At 40.3% G+C, this 20,486-nt stretch overlaps 1 protein-coding gene across 1 annotated transcript in view; it reads right to left on the reverse strand.

The window, feature by feature from the left end:
- The window catches only part of Lar (tyrosine-protein phosphatase Lar), a 2,342,166-nt gene that overhangs the window by 1,971,867 nt on the left and 349,813 nt on the right, over positions 1-20,486 (reverse strand). Inside the window, exon 4 of the mRNA XM_067136814.2 lies at positions 2,463-2,609. The gene's annotated coding sequence lies outside the window, so the exon portion shown is untranslated. The remainder of the gene's footprint in view (positions 1-2,462; positions 2,610-20,486) is intronic.

The following is a 20,486-nucleotide window of genomic DNA, read 5'->3' on the forward strand; positions in this document are numbered from 1 at the left end:
TAGAAAGAATGCATACCGGGCAAAACGCCTGTATCAAGAACGCTATCTAGATATACGACAACCGGCAGGCATGGCATGTTGGTGTGTGGAAAGACGTCTGCGGACTACTGTGTCAATCGGAAAGACACGGCCTGTTAGAGATCATCCCGTGACGTCTGCTCACAATGACGAGGTTGTGTTGGACGCTGTTCGGCAAAACCCTCACACTAGCACACGGGCGATTGGACAGGAGACGAACATCAGCCGAGCGTCTATTATGCGAACATTGCATACCGAGCGGTTTCACCCGTATAATCTGCACTTACTCCCGGAGCTCCATAGTCATGATTTCGAAGACCGGGTGGCGATCTGTCAATGGAGCCTACAGATTGTAGAAACATCCTGCTTTTAGAGAGATACCATCTCATTTAAGAACGAATCGCTGTTCCGCAGTAATGAAATCGTTAATCAGCATAAGATGCACAACGGGAGTATGGTTAATCCTCAGTTTATAACAGACAGTTTTTCAGGTAAAGTGGGAAGTCGACAAACGGTGTGGCATCGTGGTGATCATCTCCTTTGTCCACATTTCTTTGAGGGCCATCTGACGGGAGAACGCTATCTGCGGTTTCTCTACGATGAACTACCAACGTTATTGGGACATGTCCTACTCTTTGATCGCTGCACGATGTGGTTTCAATATGACGGAGCTTCACCGCACCTTGCGGAACTATCTCCGTCCAGAACCATCCCCGTGCGACGGAACCTGATAAACTGATGGAGAACCTGTCCCCTGGCCCGCCATATCGCACGATCTTACGGCCGTAGATGTTTCCTGTGGCACCATATAAAACAAACGCTGTATGCACAGAAGCCGGCCAATCACTATCACCTTGGACAGTGCATCAAAAAGGCATGCTGATCCGTTAAGCCGGAGATGTTCAAACGTGCCAGACGTTGCTTACCACATCGTACGTAGCTCTGTATCGACAATGGAGGTCGGCAGTTCAAGAGGTGCTGAGTTAAACGACGTAGGTAACTGAAATCCCGTCAGATGTTTCGTAGCCTTTTTTAACCCAGCTGTATAGCATATTCCACGATACCAACGGCGCTTTTCAAGGCCTAATAAAGAAATCAGTCTGTCGAAACTATGAAGTATACGACCTTGCCACATCCCAGGTAATTGGTGGTAAAAAGGTGCTCGAGTGGGATTCAAATCTCCGTACCCTCGAGTACTCTCCACTAGGTGCTTGCGTGGGATTCAAAACTCCGTACCCTCGAGTACTCTCCACTATCACATCTCCGACCGCACCCTTGGCAAATAAGCTATTGCGAGGCTTGACATACAGCGGGCAGTTCTCAGCCTATACAGTACCTGTTACTTATCCGTGTGCGCACCTCCTGTTGTAAGGTAAGTGTTCTTCGTATCTGCGATCGTTTTGCGGTTTCATTCCGGCCACCCATAATGTAATAGTGGCACTCGCGATGTTTGATGTTTACGCGGCGGGTTAAAAAAAAACTAGATCGCAAGGGGCGGGTAGACCATCCGCTATACTGAGGCTAATGGAAATTAATTATCTAATTTGCACCCACACTATCATTCATTCATCATGATTCACAGCATCGGTTTATCTAAGAGGTACTTTCTGCAGGAAGACTTGAATCTTTAAAGAGTCGCGCGGGAGTTCTTTTACGCAGCAGTAAACTTAAGGGAACGAATTTTACGTATATGAGCACCTTCAATTTCCACCGGACTGAACGAGGATTGAATCTGTCAAGTTGAGCTTAGAAGGCGATCGCAATACCATCTGAGCTACTCAATCAAGTAAATAACTTTGATTACGTAAAACATGCAAGAACAATGCCGAAATAAAGTGTATTCTTTATACTGACCTGTTTTAAAACGTATTCACCTACAAATCATTGCAAACTTTTTGACTCACCCTCGTATAACGACAAGGAAAAAACCGAATCCTTATAAATATACAATCACCTCCTTAAAAAAAATCGCATGTCCGCAGCTAGAGTTATATTTCCCTGAACAACTATCCAAAGTGAATTAGGGGTACTTTCGGAAGATGGGTCAACTTTCTGAAAGGCAGGAACAACAATATTCAGTGTCGAATGATGACTATTTCGTCCTTATTTAAGTGTACAAAACATCTCTGTCTTCGAAGTACTTCACTAATATGTATAATATGTTTTGCTCGTTGCATTAAAATCCAGAATAAAACCATTTCTGAATGCGGCACATGGATTCATGATCCCTGGAGTACTCATAATGCGGCCTTTGTTATACGGAAGGGTAAGTAAGGAATATCACCGATCAATTCATATTATTCAAAGTTTATTTCAGCCATAACAGATAGCATGCATTGGTGAGAATTCTAAACATGTAAATTTATTTCCAGTGTTAATTCATGAAGGAGTACAGAAGGAACAGCATTCAATTTCAACTGATGAAACAGAATGGAGGTACTTACCAGGACAGTCCAGTCGGCTTGGCCGCTCAGGCTGCAGGGAACGCACGGGTCTCTTCTGCAAGGCGGGTAAGTTCGGATCCGGACATGTGTCTTGCCTAATGCCTAGTACTGATTAGGGCGAACGAACGGAGGAAAAAGAAGCGATATCTGTAAAAGAAGGAAATAAAATACATATTAAAATGGTGCTTATGAAATAATGTTATTGATTTTAAGTCCCACTAAATACTTCTATGGTTTACAGAGTCAGTGAGATGCCAAAAATTTGTCTCATAGTAGTTCATTTACGTGCCAGTAAATATACCGAGATGAAGTTGGCGTATATGTGTACCTTCAAATAACACCGGACTGAGTGTTGATCGAATCCGCCAACTCGAGCTCAGAAGGACAACGCTCTACCGCCTGAGCTACTCAGTTCGTCTCCAATGAAATGTATTATCAATCAATAATATCTACAACTTAGAACACAAATCTATCGGCCACCTGAATCCTAGTTGACAATTTCTTGCTATTCTCAAGTCAGCATATGTCATGAACCCAGTCAGCTAAATGTCTGTACGGACGTAAGTGCTATCAACATTCCTACGTCGACCTTTTTCTCCTATCCGAAACGGGTAAAAAAAAAAAAAAAAACTCCACCCCTACAATGACAGTCTGACGAACTGTACTAACATAACCTTCATATAGTAATATAACAAAGAATATGCGTAATGCAGGGTAAGTTTCTCCGCTATGGCAAAAAGATGATGCTTGCTGTTTAACGGGGCCTAACATCTAGGTCATCGGCCAATGGCAAAAAGCAAGGCGACGATCAGGGTAATAAAAATGTCGAGATGTACAGTTCAGTTCACCACCGTTTTTGTATTACAACTGTATGTTGCCAAGACAGCAACTGTGCATGCAGACCTGCATCAGTACCATATAGTAACTGCCCGTCTTTAGTAATTCTCACAACATACGCAATGTAAGTGTGAATAATGAGTAATGCAATTTGCAAGCAGACTGTTGATAAGTGCGCCTCGTGTAACGGAATCTACGCTCATGCGGGTGAGAAGAACGTTATAGCGTGGCGGCGGCAGCTTATGCGAAAGTCAATGCTGAGTAGACCAGTTTAACTTGTTACAGGCAACGCAACAAGTTTCGTGCTCTCCTCTAACTTTGATAAACTTCTAACTTTGATAAACTGTAATTAACAAACAGAAATAGTGTACTGGACCACACTTCTTTGCTTACTATCCTCTTTGTCATCAACACAGTCACCTCCCTTCGTTTTGCTATAGAGAAAAGACACCCTGTGTAGAATTCTCATATTTTCTATTAGTATTCTTTAAATGAATTCGATTAAATTGAACGGGCCCCTTGATGGTCAAAATGGCTATATCAGCGTAAACAGTCTTAGGAAAAAGAACATTAAAAAAAAATTAAGAACAGATTTCTTAACTGTTCCCCCTGTGTGAACTCTTATGCTAGAAATTAAATTTAATAAGAGAGCAGAGAAAATATTTGTCCGGCTTGTTGGCTGTGTACTGGCCTTCGGTTAAGAGGACATCGGGTTCGATTCCCGGCCGAGGTGGGGACTTTAACTGTGTACGGTTAATTCCTCCGGCTAAGGGACTGGAATTTTGTATTCGTTGGCCCTAAAAAGTCCATATTCAGACGGAAATACCGATTGCAAGACATTGAAGAACAAGTAGAGAAAACTCTTTCAGTTTAACAATATAGGTCTATTTACAAAGAGGCCAGTATATTTTTATTTTTACAGTGAAACATTAATATGTGACAACTATTCCGACAGAGGAAGATCCAAGTTCGCATTACTAAACGATTCTCAGTTCCCTACACAAATTATGCCACAGGACTGTGTTTTTCTGTAAATTAATAAGAAGCACCAATATAGGACTGCACGTCTGGGCTCAAATTATTTTGGAAACTCAGAACTTCTTCTCTCATATGTGCTTGTGTGACACGAGAGAGAGAGAGAGAGAGAGAGAGAGAGAGAGAGAGAGAGAGAGGAGAGGGAGAGAGAGAGAGAGAGAGGGGGGTGAAAGCACCTCGGGCTCAAAAGAGGTATTATCTTGTTACAATAGGACCGCGATAATCCGGCACGCTCAGGGATCTGATAAATGCCGGATTATCAAATATGCCGGATTATGAAGGTCATTTTTGAAAACCTGGTTTGAACAAGGGGATATACAATTTTCACATACAATAAAAATTTAGCTGTTTATTAAACACAACAGAAGATATGACAGTGTGGGCCTAAACAAATTAAAATATATCTAGTACTGTACTGGAAAAACAGAAATGAATTAAAATACTGTGCAGCACAGTAAAATCTGTTTAAGACTCAACGTTTTAGCAATAAAAATAATTTCTGTAGACCTATTATGAAATTAAAAAGCAATAACCATTGCTTTGAAAAAAAAACTGTAACAAGAAGTTCATAAAAGTGATATAAAAATGGTTAAATACCAAGAATTTGGTACAGTTCAATCTGAATCACACCGGGCGAGTTGGCCGTGCGCGTAGAGGCGCGCGGCTGTGAGCTTGCATCCGGGAGATAGTGGGTTCGAATCCCACTGTCGGCAGCCTTGGAGATGGTTTTCCGTGGTTTCCCATTTTCACACCAGGCAAATGCTGGGACTGTACCTTAATCTGAATCACTGTATATAGGCCTAGGATAGATGTCTGATGATGTCGAGGGCGTGGAGCATATCGGACTGGGTATCTGCTACTGTGGGTAGCTTGAATTTTCTTCTGAGTCCTCTGAAAAATTGTAGGCATGTATAATTGTTTCTTGGATTGAGATCTTCTTTTTAGATAAAAAATATTTTGAATAATGTGGAGATTCATAACATCAGCAAGTCGTATTGTTGGCTGCTCTCTGCGAATTTGAGAAAAGTGTTTAAGGCTAGCGAAGGCTCAGTCCGTGAGGTGTTCGGTTTAGAAAATATATTCACTGTACGTATGAACTTTTCACTATGATGTTATCTATTTGACAGTCGTACACATAGCTAAACTTGGATACAGTACCATGAATGTCTTAAATAACTGTAAAAGATAACCGCACCGCACTGATGCAAACGTAAATACTGTCAAGATGGCGACTGGCTGATACCGACGAGAGCATGCTCGCATAGTTAGGCAGACAATAGTGACTGTGTCTGACGAAATGCCGAACAATTCCGATATTTCCCGAACACTTCGGACTGTACTACCAAACGCGCCAAGCGAAAATCGATTTCTTATGAGTGTCGGATTATCGCGGTATTACAGTATTTTCTTGGACTGAGAGTGAATAACCTTGGGGAAAACTACGCATAGGATAGCTGCCGTTACCGTCGTAATGAGGCGATCAGATTTCCGAAAGATGGAGTTCTTACTCCTATTGAGGAGCACTCTTAACTTCAATCAACGAGGTTGGTGCGAAAGAAAATGACAAAAAAGACGTGGAAACAACATTAACCTAAGTGTAACATTAATTTGTAAGCGGTTTAGAATTTGAACAGAGAAAGAATTGCCTAAACAAATGAAACTTCGCGAACATGCTATAGAGGTCCATCAGATACTCAGGAAACGTGAGCCTCCGAATAAGATCACCACAGCAGTCATCTCAGTCAGTCCATACCATATCCGACTCCTGAAATGAATATTAGTATTACATACATTATCATTATATACCGACAGGCCTTTCAGCGTTCAGTATGCAATCCTCTGTGACTTTACTAATCATCCCACAATCCTCTATTTGCAACTAGTGTTGTGGCCTCATTTTGTACTATACCTCCTATAATTAAATCGTTAGAAACTGAATCTAACCATCGTCGTCTTGGTCTCCCTCTACTTCTCTTACCCTCCCTAACAGAGTCCATTGATTTCCTAGGTAACCTATCGTCCTCCATTCGAAACAGATGACTCCACCACCGTAGCCGGCTTATGCGTACAGCTTCATCCATCGAGTTCATTCCTAACTTAGTCTTTATTTCCTCATTCCGAGCACCCACCTGCCATTGTTCCCATCTGTTTGTACCAGAACTCATTCTCGCTACTTTCATGTCTGTTACTTCTAACTTATGAATAAGATATCCTGAGTCCACCCAGCTTTCGCTCCCGTAAAGCAAAGTTGGCCTGGAAACAGAACTGATGTAAAGATAGTTTGGTCCGGTATCTGGCTTCCTTCTTGCAGAACACTGTTGATCGCAAATGCGAGCTTATGTACTGAATAAGCTTTACTACACCTTGATTCAATCTCACTTACTATATTACCATCCTGGGAGAACACACAACCCAGATACTTGAAATTATCTTCCTGTTCCAGCTTTGTATCACCAATCTGACATTCAATTCTGTTGAATTTCTTACCTACTGACATCAATTTAGATTTCGAAAGGCTAATTTTCGTACCATACTCACTACAGCTATTTTCAAGTTGTAAGATATTAGACTGCAGGCTTTCGACACAATCTGCCATTACGACCAAGTCGTCAGCGCAGGCCAGACTGCTTACTATAATACATTTCCACCTAACTGAATCCCTCCCTGCCACTTTATACCTTTCAGCAGATGATCTATGTAAACTACGAACAACAAAGGTGAAAGATTACAGCCTTGTCTAACCCCTGTAAGTACCCTGAATAAAGAACTCATTCTACCATCAATTCTCACTGCAGCCCAACTGTCAACATAAATGCCTTTGATTGATTTTAATAATCTACCCTTAATTCCATAGTCCCCCAGTAAGGCGAACATCTTTTCCCTCGGTACCCTGTCATATGCTTTCTCTAGATGTACGAAACATGAATACAACTGTCTATTTCTCTCGTAGCATTTTTCAATTACTGAAAATCTGATCCTGACAGCCCCTCTGTGGTCTGAAACCACACTGGTTTTCATCCTACTTTCTCTCAACCACTGATTGCACCCTCCCTTCCACGATGCCAGTGAATACTTTGCCTGGTATACTAATCAATGAAGTACCTCGATAGTTGTTGCATTCCTTCCCGTTCCCTTGCTTATAGATAGGTGCAATTACTGCTTTTGTCCAATCTGAAGGTACCTTACAACACTTCATGTTAATCTTACTACTCTATGAAGCCATTTCATCCCTGCCTTCCCACTAGACTTCACCATTTCAGGTCTAATTTAATCTATTCCTGCTGCTTTATGACAATGGAGTTTATTTACGTGGTGGTGGTGATTATTGTTTAAGAGGAAGTACAACTAGGCAACCATCCTCTATATAACAATAATCCGAGAGAAAAAATATAACGGATCCGGCATTTCTAAAACGGAAGGAAGGCAAGGTCCACGAAGGGCGTGACAATGAACGACTCCCTAGGCCTCCATACGTAATGCCGTCGGGGTCGGAAAAGAGCAAGAGTTGACCAAGGGAGGTCGGATAGGATAGATGAAAGTGATGAGCGAGGTACAAGTAAGTGGAAGCAATGCCAGGACGCAGTTAAGCGCCCCGTGCTCGTCAAGCCACGCTCCAAAGTTCAGAGCCCCTGGGGCCAGGTTTAGTCGCCTCTTACGACAAGCAGGGGATACCGTGGGTGTTCTTCTACCACCCCCACTCACCGGGGGATGGAATTTATTCACCATACATTCCACTTCCTCAAGCGTAATGTCACAAACATATTTTTCCTCCTCCCCATTGGCTTGGTTGTTCGCGAAGCCACCAAGAAAATTTCCTTTTACGTTTAGAAGATGTTCATTCCCTCAACCTCTCCAGTGATTCTCTGGGATCTATTATGAGTTCCCCTGAATAACCCAAAACACTGTTCATTTCCTTTCTTCCCTCCCTTCTGGCAAAAACATGGAGACTAATTAGACTAAGATGAAAATGCATATGCTGTAACTATACTCTGCATACATAACTGCTCTGGACTTCAACGGATTTATATTGTCTAGGTTGCCTTGGGCACAATTCTGTTACTAACTACCATTTATTAATTCCCCTCGTTCCATCAATTGTAATATACCCCGAACTATTGCCCCATTGTTGGGCGACAATTGTAATATAAATAACATAAAATATGAATAAATAAAGTAAATGAAATATTTAACCGTCTCCCGTTTGGGCATGAATTTAACATTAAAAAATACACTGATCAAAATATTAAAGTGTTATACCATAACTGAATGTAATTACCGGGCAAGTTGGCCGTGCGGTTAGGAGCGGGCAGCTGTGGGCTTGCATCCGGGAGATAGTGGGTTCGAATCCCACTGTCGGCAGCCCTGAAGATGGTTTTCCGCGGTTTCCCATTTTTACACCAGGCAAATGCTGGGGCTGTACATTAATTAAGGCCACAGCCGCTTCCTTCTCATTCCTAGGCCTTTCCTATCCCATCGTCGCCATAAGACCTATCTGCGCCGGTGCGATGTAAAGCAAAATAGAAAAAAAAATGAATGTAATTATAATCATCACTTGGCGACTTCAAATGAAATAAAATTTAAATAAATAAATAAATGACGAAACTGATAATATTATTCACTCAATTGCCGTTAAAGAATTAGCAAAAATTAAAATATATAAAGGCAAATAATTATTTCGTACTATATCTTCATAGGCATTTTTCCGCTTTAATCAAACTGTATGTACATTTTCGTATCCTTTCCCATGTAAATAGCATTCCCAACAATGAAGCTCGCCCCATAATTCCAAACGGTTTCGAATTCGGATGTGCTACTCTATAATATCGATTGTTAACTCAGCCCTTCACTTTTGTTATTTTGATCGTCCATCGTACATCATACATATACATCTTCATTATAGACTGATCTACTTTTCATGGCCCAAAAAGATAAAATAAGAAAACAACCGTTTTCTTCTACGGTCTAGATTAAACTCCATAAAGAAGTGAAAATGTTGAATCAAACCCCGTGAGCTACTGACAGACAGGAACTGGAACCTAAATTGGACATGAAATTCGTTCTTTCATCTTTTTTTTTTTCCCCGCTATTTGTTTTACGTCGCTTTCATCATTTTAGCTTCGTCGTCGGACCGATGGTTGGCCATGTCACTTACTGGTGTTCGTACCCGTTGTTGACGTTATATCCTTGAGCAACAACTTTTCTACACACTCGTGTACAGTCCAAATGAGCAGGATTTATCAACAATCGTCCATATACGCAGCCGAACACGTATGAAAGAATTACATTACAGTAACATCTCATATTGGAGCTAATGTTGTGGTCAGCTCCCGCTTGGAGCGCTGTGCCTGCTTACAGCGAGCCATCTGGTGAGGAACGGACGTACCACTCACTACAATTCTCCAACGGTAAAATATCTTTAAATTCAAACCCTCAATACTGTAGAAGACTTCTTCGTGGACAGTCGAGACTTTTTTCTGAAGACGCGGAGCAAAGTTCTCTGCGACGCGTAAAGTTTCACCTTGTTTTCTTGACATAGCATAAGCCCAAACCCCCATATCATGTCTATAACCTTATTTGTTAAAACTTCATTTTATGTACACACACTGGACTTTCTTTGGTCTAACTATTTGCCCATTATTTTGTTTTTTAGCGGATATTATTGGTGGTGGTGTTGAATTTTGATCAACAGCCACCTTCCTCTTGTCTATGATAAAATCGTCTGATTACCCACGCTATTTGACAAATGCGTTGTAAATGAAGAGACGTGTATTAAGACGAACTCAAAAACACAAGCGCCGAGCCAAAAGAATTAACCATATGCAGTTACATTCCGGGCTGGCCGGGAATCGAATCCGGGGTCTTCTGACCGGAAGGCCGGCACGTTGACCATTCAGTCAAGGAGCCCGGCATTAAGTGGAATTACATGGGTCTAGAATATCATGAACTGAAAGGCGATGTCACAAGTTGAAATACATTTCATCCTGCGAATGGCTGGGCGGTATGAGTCATGTAGCTGTCAGCTTGCATTCGGGAGATAGATAGTGGGTTCGAACATCGCTGTTGGCAGCCCTGAAGATGGTTTACCGTGATTTTCCATGTTCACACCAGGTAAAGGCTGAGGCTGTACCTTACTTAAGGCAACGGTCGCTTTCGTCCCACTCCTAGCCCGTTCCTATTCCATTCTCACCATAAGACCTCTCCAGGGCGAGTGAAGTTAGCTTATTAAGAGGTGGAACTCGCATGCAGTTCAACGTTCACGCCGCAAGGCGGAGCTTGTGTTAGTTGGTCTTAACGCGACTGCAATACCGCATATCGTAACATGAAACAGCTGGAGCTTCCGTACATAATTTAAAACACATTAATGCGATTATTATTGAATGCTCTTTATAAAGCAGTGAAATACTCTTTACAGCCGTCAGTTGCATTCTTGCTCAGAAAAATTTCATTAGGTCGCACCAAGTTTTTCATAAGAGGAGGAACGAAAAACGCGAGGGCGTGGTCTCCATGAACACTTATCTTCAGGTTTTGTGAATTCACCCATGCTTAGAAATCCATCAAAACAGAACATGGCAGAGTTATATCTGATATATAAGTAAACAGTTACTGTGATTTTAATCCCTTCCCTCCATAACTCTACAGATAGCTGCCAAAGCATGAGGATTTACACCATAGTTACACTTTAGTCCACAAGATAATTTGTAAATAATGAATGTGATGACAATCCTTGTCTGGATTTTATGAAGAAGAGCAAACTTTCCAAAATAAATTCTGGCTCATAACGCACTCCACTTAATTTTTTACAATGCTTTTGTTTTCGGTCATGGTGCGAATTACAAGTTTATACTTGTCTGGTAAATAATTGTCCATGATTCGAGTACAACAAAGTCGGCATGGTGGCCATGATCGTTAAGGCGCAAGGTATATATGGTCTATACCGTGGTTAGCTGGTTCGAGTCTCGTTGGTCGAAAAATTTACACGGTATCCACTTTGATCAGAATGCCGACGCTAAAATGTATATCACACACACATCGTTCAAAGTGAACAGCCTGTCACTCCTTTGGAATTTTTCTGTTCCATTCACTCAAACAATTTTGCTTAGGTCTAAACAAGTGCCTACCATCCCATTTACTACACCCAGTTTTACAACCTGGCACAAAACAGCCTGGTATGTTCACGACGATGATTAGATTTAATAACATCACTCAATTCACACGTTAACAATGTTTCACCCTGTAACAGAGTGTGTCGCGCCTACACAACACTACGCTCAACCGCTAATCGTTCAGACCAAACGATGCGTGCGGCGCATGGTGTTGAAATATGGAACTACACTCTGTACAACGGGGCCTTGTGGAAGTTACACTTGATAATTTACACGCCCTGACCTCTCTATGTCAGTACGACGTAAAGCAAATTGTAAAATATAAAACAATAACAAATAAAACCTCATTCTACCATTTGCCTGGAATATTCTTTTTTTTTTTTTTTCTTTCATGGGCAGTCCCATCATGTATTGCAGTGTGTCCCACTACCAGCGAGCCCAGCAGCCGACATGCACATGCACGGTCCGAGCGGTGCATTCATAACCTCATAACTCACTGCATAGCAACGAGGCGGTCAGTTACTCGGGTTTGTGTGCCGTGGGAAGACGCGAAAAGATACGTTTGTTTCAAGCGTGGCTGAATTACAGTAGAATTAATTAGATTCATTACATTATTACACCGTTGAAATGCCAGTGAAATTCAAGCTTGAACAAAGAGTTTTCATTTATCACACACATGCAACAACCGACTCATGCAGAGAGGCGTGTAGGCAATTTCAGGAGCGATTTCCCAGTGTTCCAGTTCCCGGTAGAGAAACAGCGTTTCGTGAATACATTAAGAACAACGGGATCACTTAATGCTGTAATTCCTAAACCGAAACGAAGGGTTCTATCGGAAGAAAAATTCGACGACAATAAAACATCATTCGTATCATCTCTCACTAAATCTGTACAACGTGTTGCACAACAAGTCGGTATCTCAAAATTCTCAGTACATAGGGCTACTAAAATATTGAAACTAGAACTTTACAGAGTGACTATCGTCTACCAATTACGACCCTATGACGATGAAGCCAGACTAAGTTTCTGTAATTGGAGGTTTCAAAATATTGCTGACAGCATTGTTAATTTAATAATTTTCTCAGACGAGGCACGGTTTCATTTGAGTGGTCGTGTTTCTTAAAAAAATACAATAGGTACTGGAGTAATGAAAATCCGCGATAAATCCCTTAAATGATTAGAAAATTGGTGTATGGTGTCTTGTAACTGTAGAACGGTTATTGTGTTGTTGTTTGAGTCATCAGTCCATAGACTGGTTTGATGCAGCTCTCCATGCCACCCTATCCTGTGCTAACCTTTTCATTTCTACGTAACTACTGCATCCTACATCTGCTCTAATCTGCTTGTCATATTCATACCTTGGTCTACCCCTACCGTTCTTACCCCCTACACTTCCTTCAAAAATCAACTGAACAAGTCCTGGGTGTCTTAAGATGTGTCCTATCATTCTATCTCTTCTTCTCGTCAAATTTAGCCAAATTGATCTCCTCTCACCAATTCGATTCAGTATCTCTTCATTCGTGATTCGATCTATCCATCTCACCTTCAGCATTCTTCTGTAACACCACATTTCAAAAGCTTCTATTCTCTTTCTTTCTGAGCCAGTTATCGTCCATGTTTCACTTCCATACAATGCCACGCTCCACACGAATGTCTTCAAAAACATCTTTCTAATTCCGATATCAATGTTTGAAGTGAGCAAATTTCTTTTCTTAAGAAAGCTCTTCCTTGCTTGTGCTAGTCTGCATTTTATGTCCTCCTTACTTCTGCCATCGTTAGTTATTTTACTACCCAAGTAACAATATTCATCTACTTCCTTTAAGACTTCATTTCCTAATCTAATATATCCTGCATCACCTGCCTTCGTTCGACTGCACTCCATTACTTTTGTTTTGGACTTATTTATTTTCATCTTGTACTCCTTACCCAAGACTTCATCCATACCATTCAGCAACTTCTCGAGATCTTCTGCAGTCTCAGATAAAATAACAATATCATCGGCAAATCTCAAGGTTTTGATTTCTTCTCCTTGGACTGTGATTCCCTTTCCAAATTTCTCTTTGATTTCCTTTACTGCCTGTTCTATGTAAACACTAAAAAGGAGAGGGGACAAACTGCAGCCTTGCCTCACTCCTTTCTGCATTGCTGCTTCTTTTTCAAAGCCCTCGATTCTTATAATTGCAGACTGATTTTTATACAGATTGTAGATAATTCTTCGTTCTCGGTATCTGATCCCTATCATCTTCAGAATCATAAATAGCTTGGTCCAATCAACATTATCGAATGCCTTTTCTAGATCTACGAATGCCATGTACGTGGGCTTGTCCTTGATTCGATCCTCTAAGATCAGACGTAAAGTCAGAATAGCTTCACGTGTTCCTACATTTCTTCTGAAGCCAAATTATGCTCTATAATTTTCAACGATACCATAAATTTCGAGATGCCGCACAAATATTCTCGCAGCACGTTTTCAAATGTTGACAGATAATGAGATAAGATAAGGCTATTTCCAACAGGATTCTGCCATAGCTCATACTGCACATGATTCTCTGCAAGACGTAGAGGCGGTTTGTGATGATAGGATAATATCGAAAGGGTTGTGGCCCCTCTCTCCTCTGAGCTTACTGTGTGCGACTTTTATTTATGGGGAACCCTAAAACATAATGTTTACAGAAATAATCCTCGCATCATAGGTGAACTTACAAACAATATAACAGTAATTAGGACACTTACGCAACAGAGACTTACGCGTGTGAATAGCAATTTAATTAGAAGATGCCTGGAATGTTTGAATGCTGAAGGACAACACCTTCAACGCCGCCTGTAAAAAAGGTTACTATTCATGATAAAGGCTTTTGGGCGCATAAACAAGCAATAAAGGTAATAAAGTCGGTAACAGAATAGAAAACGCGGGAGGTTATGAATATACCGCTCGGATGTTGTCTCCCGGCCCTGCTGGGAGTGGGACAAACTGTATAAGTGGTCGGCGCAGCTCGCAGATTCGGCTTGGGTTCTGGCCAAGGTTTACGACCTGAAGACCTTGCTACCGCTATGACTTGAACCTAGTAAAAGTCACACTTGAAGTTACAGGAATTCAAACTCAGGCAATTTCCCCAGAGCAACTTTCTGAAACTTTGTGGTGAGAGAAACTGTATTTAGTTTAGATTATCAAAATCGCGATTGAAACCTCTAGCCTTAAAACGATAGAGCTTGTCAGTCTTTTCGTGGAAACCTTAAAGCGTTTGGCCACAAAGACTGATGGGCGTATTAAAATTTAACAGGGATTAAGGGATAAGCTTTAAAATAGGTTCTATAATTATTATTGGTGAATTAAACACTGTAAGTTTGGTTGGTGAATGGGCATGTGTAAACAAAAAGATTAGAACTTCAGTCTATGTCACGCAACATTAGTACCATGGTTACCGCTTGCATCGGCAATATCTACGCGCGGTATGACTGTCCTATGTTTATTTTTCTCGCAGACGACTTGCACGACTCGCCGATACTGCCAACCGCTGTACTTAGGAACTAAATGGTACTGAGCCCTGGACCACAATTACATTTGTTGAGCCCTGGACCACAATTACATTTGTTTTTACATAGGTTAGGTTAGGTTAGGTTAGGTTAGGACTATGTTTAATTTTATCGCAGGTTAGGTTAGGTTAGGTTAGGTTATTTATTTTTCTCGCAGACGACTCCCGATTAGGTTAGGTTAGCCCTGGACTATGTTTATTTTTCTCGCAGACGACTCGCACGACTAAGCCCTGGACCACAATGACTTTTCTCTTCACATTAATACACCACGGCATTCTATGTCGCTTACTGGTCACGAAATGATAGGATTGATAGAAGCAAAGCCTACTTCTTTCTTCGTACATAGCGCATCCAGTGCATCTGGCCATTGTTGATACAGAAAACATATCTAATTATATTGACATGGCATCGTACGATGGATGTGTTATTAATGTAACAAGTTTTTCAGCGAATTACAAGAACAACTTCAATGATTTACTTCAATTCTATGTACGTCACAATTTGATTTCAAATAGCAGAGTATGTGAATGGTGTGGCCGTCACGTCAAATTATTAGTGAATGAGAAGTTCAATCGTGTTGTTTATTCGTGTCGTCGCCTAACCTCCACTACATTAAGGTTGGTTCCATTTACATACATTCTTCTTCTCTATTATACATTGTTTATCATTCACGTTACATTTCCTTGTGATTTTTTCTTCCGGTGTCGGGAACGCTACGTACTACTAATAATTAGGCCTCTATTTCTTTTTTATATTCAATCACAAGTCGCACGGATTTAAGCCTCTATTTCGTATTCATATTTAAGCATAACTAGCGCTATCTATGGTTTCAAGTGTTTAGAATCGTAATTACTGCATCGAAACGTCTCAACTATTTCATCACGTTGTTATGTAATCGTGGCTGGCGTTGGCACGAATGGACTCTGCATCATCGCCTGAAGATTTGCCCTATGAAATGTCACTACCATAGTTCAACATAGCCAGATATTCTTTCTCTTATTTGTTTCATATGATTATTCATTAACATTCCCTCACTCTTAGGTCTTTTCATCGCGTAAGTTGGTCATAACTTCTGTCTGTATTGAATTATGGGAACGACATTTCACTGGACTAGCCTTCAACCAATGGCAGTGTCCATTCGCCCACCGTCAGCCATGATTACTATGATACAAACTTGCGTAACAAGGTCTGAAGTTTTACCACAAAAAAAAGTAATAATGTTCGATGGTGATGTTTTATATTTTGCCGTTTTGTGGAACGTGCCAATATGAAAAAGTGCCCTTAAATTTTAACTTCAGGAGAAGAAGTACTTATCCAGTTACGATATTTAATTCACATACGCCATTGAAGAAAATACTTATAAAAATGAATTATTGTAAACAGAAATCAGGGACTTCTGTAGACCATTCTAACAAACAATATACGATAATAATCAAGCAAGAAGCACCATGTGTAACAGCCACTCGTGGCAATGGCAGCTGTTTACTTCAATATTGGAATTCGATAACATCCAGCGTGGCCGTTGAAAGAAACGGAGGTACACTAAGTATTTACAGAGGTCGTTCACGACCTTATCTCGGGATATTACCCCGACTTCGACGACATACATTGCATCCAATCTAAACGCAACACTTTAAACTTGTACGTTCAAGTTCCCGTAGAGCAACACTTCAGAGTCGAGAGATTTGATCCCATCTCTCTCGGACCACATTCTTTAGTAAACTAGCATCAAACATATTAATTACCTTACCATTCGGAAGATGGATTAAAAATATAAAAAACTGTGCTTTAATAAGAACAGTTCTAAGTGGCATCTAAACGCTGGAGTTCAACCTGGAAGTATCATATAATTACAGAACCATGTTCTTCTAAACTGTTCTTTGCTATATAAAGTGTTGAGGGAAACTGATCATTGTTAGTATAGCCTAGTTACATTTTATGACCTTGGGAATGAAGTATTTGATACAGCACTAGTTCGGCAATCGTGAAAGATTTCTATCCACTGTCCACTGGACCATTCTTCTGTGAATCACCTTTTTTATCTTCCAACTTATTAGCTGCACGCTGTCAGAGCATGTCCAATAGAACAGGTGTGTTTTCATAATGCAATACCTAACTACGATTACATCCAATTATATTTAACATTCAGGCAATTTTCTCCTATTAACTGAATTGCCTTGGTATCATCGTAGAGTCCTCATGATTATTAAATGAAATGCCAAGAACACTGTTCACGAAGTAAAACACAATAATTTTAATAATAAAGGCGGGCAGTTTTAGCAAGTGGAGGAACATATCCACCCTGGTGCATTATCACTGCATGTGCTTCAAAAGAGGCTTGTAGTAGTGTCGTAACGGCGCGCTAGCCTCCAGCGTCTTGGAGGCGAAACGCTCGTAATTTCACCATTGAAAAGGACCAATAAGTTTGAATACTTTCATGATATTCGCAATCAGTGAAATTAATTTATAGTTACCTTCTAGGAACCTAACTTTAGAAATATTTTTGTTTTGCTTCTGAATGCCATTTCGTCACTTGTATTAACGATTCTCAATAGTTTGAGATACTTAGACATTCTTCGAGTTAAAGTGCAGTGAATGTCATTGTTGAGATATTGGCTGATGAACAAATTATCATGGTTTACAATGTAAACAATGTAACCGACGTCATCTGGAAGCTATCCTGCTATCTTTTGAACAGAAGGACAAGAAATGACCAACTGCACCAGTGAGATCGGCATATTGTTTTGCACGAAAACCAAATAAAGAGATCTACCTTATTTATAGATAATTTTGTAAGCGTTAAATTCAGAAAATATAAGAATTTCAATAATTCAGTAAACCTCGCTATTAAAGGCATATCTATGATTTCGCAGAGCACTAACTTCAATGCATGATCTAGTTTTAATATCTCGTGTTGGAAAGAAGCCGAGTAAGGATTTTATCCCAGTAATTAAGGCACACAACATCTATTGTTTCTAGAAAAATAATTAGAACTCTAATATTCAAATGTCATAAAGGCCTGTTATTTGCTAGAATGAAGTCATTCTGTTTCAGTACGAACTATAATATAACACACAAAACACTACAAAATCCATGTAAACCATGATAATTTGTTCATCAGCCAATATCTCAACTTTCAGTGTCGAACTATAATATAACACACAAAACACTACAAAATCCATGTAAACCATGATAATTTGTTCATCAGCCAATATCTCAACAATGACATTCACTGCACTTTAACTCGAAGAATGTTTAAGAGAAACACCGGGGACGAATAAAACAGAAGTAGGGTTAAAAGCAAAGAAAGATACGGGTACTTTGAAATGGATATAGCGACAATACGAATGGCGAGAACAGCACTTTAAGTGCAGGATAAAACGTGAATCCAACTATTTCCGCAGATACTTCAGTCAAGAAAGGAAGAAGAGGCAACAGAGTCTTTGAAATGGATACCATAAGACTCTCTCCGTCTCCGTCGCTGTTAAATCCCCTGGAGGAAGGAATATCTTGCGCCCGCTCGCTCACGGTTTAGCACGCTGCGCCTGGTATTAAGCACACCGCACCACAAGGCTACCTACACAACGAGCAGAGCCATAGACGTGACGTCATGAGAACAAGACGTGCATAGAAACCGAACATTAAAAAGACATATCGTTTATTCACACGCCGCTGTGATGTCATGTTGAAGGCATAAACAATGCCAGCTTTTTTAATGACTAGTGTGTGTGTGATGTGAAAATGAACAGCATTTAGTAGAGGGTGGAAATCATTGCTTTAAAGTAACATACGCCGAATTAATCATTCCCTCTTAACACTAATCAGAGAAGAAAATGTAAGGTGGTAGTGGTGATTACTTATGATGAATTACAACTGGAAGAGGGTATCGGTAAAAGAAACGGAAGGGACACGAATGGCATGAAGAGGAAAGACTCCCTACGTCTCACAAACCTCATACCACGGGGGTCAGAAGAGAACAAACGTTGGTCAAGGGAGGTAGGATAGGAATGATAAAAGCAAGGAGCCTGACACGTGTAAATGGAAGGAGTACAAGATTCAGCTAGGGGGGCCTATGGTCGCCAATGAAAGCCCTTGGGTTTACTGCTTTTAGTTATCTTATGGCAGGCTGGAGATACAGTGGATGTATTCTACCTCCCTCGCCCAAATGGGGTGAAAATTTTAAACTGCAAACAGGTCAAACACTACAGGGCGATTTATACAAACCGGGTGGTTTTCAATCCGACCCCATTGGTTTGGTAACAGATGGATGATGCTACTACGTTCCAAATATGAAGATACTATGGGAGGCTCGCTTACCACCACAGGAGATGTTGGAAATGATCCGCACGTTCCTGGACACAGCCGTACCCGTCGCCCTCTGGCAGTTCGCTGTAGTGATGGGAAATCGAATACTTTTAATATTCGAATAACCTCCACCCGATTATATAAATAATCGAATGAATTGCAAACATCATTCAGTTGTATCGCATAGAATGTACGGATGCGTTATGAATCAATTTTTGAGTTTAAGTGTGTCAGATGGATAATCCACTGAAATAACCGAATAGATGAATTCTTATGAACATAGAAACACGCCGTTTTGCAAAATGTATCTCCAAATGTTGAAACTAAAATAAATTAACTGTCATAATAACATCACTTTTCATTCTATTATTTCGAAAGTATTCACCATTCAATTGCCTCATTCATTCGAATGCAGTTCCGAATCAATAATCGAAAACTAATCGAAAGGAAAGATGTTCACTATCTGATTGCCTTATTCAATCGAATGCAGTTCCGAATCAATAATCGAAAACTAATCGAAAGGAAAAATGTTCACTATCCGATTGCCTCATTCAATCGACTGGAGTTTCGAATGAACAATCGAAAAAATAATGGGATGGAAAAATGTTCACTATTTGATTGCCTCATTCAATCTAATGGAGTTTCGAATGAATAATCGAAAACTAATCGAAAGGAAAAATGTTCACTATTTGATTGCCTCATTCAATCGAATAGAGTTTCGAATGCATAATCGAAAACTAATCGAAAGGAAAAATGTTCACTATTTGATTGCCTCATTCAATCGAATGGAGTTTCGAATGAACAATCGAATAAAATAATGGGATGGAAAATATTTACTGTTCGATTGCCTCGTTCATTCGAATGAATAATCGAAAAATAATCGAATGGGAAGTATAACCGAATAAAATGAAATAATCGAATAAGCTATTATTTTGTATTCGATTATACTATCACTATTTCGCTGTAATATTTCCTCGTCTATTACATTAATTTCAGTCATGATGTTGGTCTTCAAATGTTCAAATCTTTCTTTTGTAGAATCCAGGAGATACAGCACGTTCAAAAGTAAGTTCACAACAGAGTAACGCCAACACCATCGGTACTAGGCAACGAAGATTATGTCATCACCTCAAAATGCATTTTTTTTTTTTTTTTTTGCTAGGGGCTTTACGTCGCACCGACACAGATAGGTCTTATGGCGACGATGCAT

The sequence above is a fragment of the Anabrus simplex genome, chromosome 1 (genome assembly GCF_040414725.1).
Source record: "Anabrus simplex isolate iqAnaSimp1 chromosome 1, ASM4041472v1, whole genome shotgun sequence".
NCBI lineage: Eukaryota > Metazoa > Arthropoda > Insecta > Orthoptera > Tettigoniidae > Anabrus > Anabrus simplex.